We start from the raw sequence: 2555 nt of genomic DNA on the forward strand, positions 1-2555 counted from the left end.
ACAGGGTTGGCAGTTCAAACTTACTAGCCACTTCTCAAAAACCCTATACAGGGTGGCTATGAGTTGAACCAAACTCAAAAGCACGTAACAACACCACCATTAACAATGATGTTACAGACGCATATGCACTGATTGAAAAGGTGTACATAATATGTTGCTGAGTGAAACCGCGAAGTGGAAGATATATATAGAAATAGATATAGATATACCCAATGTTTGACTACAAATAGAAAATGCTTTGAAAGCATTTACAAGACATTAACAACTGGTTTTCTCTGGGTGCTTGGAACCAGGCTATATTCGTTTTGTAATGTTTTCTTAGTAATTTTTGTTTTTTACTTTTGATATCAGGAAGAAAATGATTTTCCCTAAATAAGAAAGAAAACAAAAATGCTGCCAAATTTGAGCAGACAGACCATATCTATGGGAGAGTAGTAGGGAGGGGTGCGTAGATGGGGTCCTGAAAGGATTCTGCATTATACCGTAATGATGGGCACATGATATTAAACATTTGTCAAAACCCATAGGACTGCAGAACATAAATACTGAACTCTAAGGTGAACTCTAAGAGCTCTGATAGTATAGTGGTTACGAGTCGGGCTGCCAACCTCAAGGTCAGCAGTTCGAAACTACCAGCAGTTCCATGAGAGAAAATGAGGCGTTCTGCTCCTGTAAAGATTTACAGCCTCGGAAACCCTGTGCAGGATTACTGTGAGTTGGAACTGACTCCACAGTACTTAACAACAACAACAATGTGAACTCTGGACTTCAATTAATAATAATGTATCAATCTTGGCTCATCAGTTTTAATAAATGTTACCACAGGATTGCAAGCTGTACAGAAGAGGCCATGTACTGGCAGGATGTGGGGTAGGGGTAACGTGGGAACCATCTGCACTTCCTGCACAATTGTCTGTAAACCTAAAACTGCTCTAAAAATAAATAATATAAATACACATAATGCTGGCAGAGATAGACAGATATATCTGTATCTGGAATCCAACAAGAAGTGTGACAAGTGGGCCAGACACTGGTAGAGAGAAGAGGGAAAAGGACCAGGAAAGGGATGCATGGTCATACAGTCTTGGGAGAAAAAATAAATGAGGACAATGCAAAAGACTCTTCTCAGCAGCTTCTGCCATGGTTACCCTGCCACACATGGGCTGCAAAGCTTGTGTCGGACTGAACCTGGGCCTGGCAGAGGATTCTGTTCTCAGGGGTCCTTTGTGTTTATCTGAAGGCATGTTAATATTTAGGGCCAACCAGTGATCACTGTTGTTGTTAGATGCCATCTAGTTGGTTCTGACTCATAGCAACCCTATGCACAACAGAACAAAACACTGTCTGGTCCTGGGCCACCATCATCAACACAGTTATCCTTAAGCCCATTACTGATGCCAGTCCATCTTGTTGGGGGTTTTCCTCTTTTTCACTGACCTTCCACTTTACCAAGCATGATGTCCTTCTCTAGGGACTGGTTCTTCCTGATAATGTGTCCTCTATGGCAGACAAAGTCTCACCATCCTTAAGGGTAGTTATTTATCCAAGACCCCCTTTGCTCCTTGTCTTCCCTCTTATTTGAACATGTTTGTCGTGGTAGTTTGCTTTTTGGAATATTATCCAGACAATAGCAGAGAAGAGTTCACATGAAATCCAGACTGCACCTCCTCACCCTTCTGTCCTGTTGGATTCTTTTCCTAACAGCAAGAAAGTGAAAATGGGAAGGAGGGGGGTGGTTCCTGAATTGCACAACATGCCTAGTGCGTGGCAAGTAGAGATAAACAGGCACAGTCCCTGTCCCGGAGGGACTTACTACTTCATGGAGGGGACAATCAAGTACTCAAGTAGCTATAACAAAGTAGATGGCTATTATGGGTTGAATTGTGTCACTCCTAAAGTATATGTCAGCTTAGCTGGCCCATGGTTCTCAGTAGCTAGGCAGTTATGGAATGATGGAATGCGGCAGTCATGTGATGATGCTTCATGGTGGGATCTGATTTGGTAAACCAATAAAAGCATTAAGGGTGGGCTGCAACCCTTAATCCCATCCCAAGCCTGATCCAATGTAAGGAAGTTTCCCAGGGCTGTGACCTGCAATGAGAGAGAAATGAGCAGAGAAAAGAGGAACCCCCTACCACCAAAAAAACCGAGTTAGGAATGGAGTGCATCTTTAGACCTGGGATCCCTGCACTCTGAAGCTCCTAGATCCAGAAGAAGACTGATGCCAAGACACATGGAAATCTCTGAGGAATAGTGGGCTTACTGATGCTGAGAGGAGACAAGGACCTTTCTCCAAAGCCAACAGAGCAAGTCTTCCCTTAGAGCTGACACTCTGAATTTGGGCTTCTAGCTTCCTAAACTGTGAGAGGGTCAATTTCTGTTTGTTAAAGGTATCCACTGTTATAGCAGCACTAGACAAATAAGATAATGGAGCCTCCTCAGAGCAAACTCCCTTCCAAGACTAAGACTCAAGGGGAATACATGAGCAAGCATGTGGTCTGGCTGGTGACCACATTGTTCACCGATAAGGGGAAGAGGGGGAAAAAACAGCAATG

General features: G+C 43.3%; 1 protein-coding gene across 2 annotated transcripts in view; it reads right to left on the reverse strand.

The window, feature by feature from the left end:
• Positions 1–2555, reverse strand: part of PDE6A (phosphodiesterase 6A, cGMP-specific, rod, alpha) — a 120959-nt gene that overhangs the window by 89724 nt on the left and 28680 nt on the right. The window lies entirely within an intron of this gene.

The sequence above is a fragment of the Chrysochloris asiatica genome, unplaced genomic scaffold (genome assembly GCF_000296735.1).
Source record: "Chrysochloris asiatica unplaced genomic scaffold, ChrAsi1.0 scaffold00057, whole genome shotgun sequence".
NCBI classification, from domain to species: Eukaryota; Metazoa; Chordata; class Mammalia; order Afrosoricida; family Chrysochloridae; genus Chrysochloris; species Chrysochloris asiatica.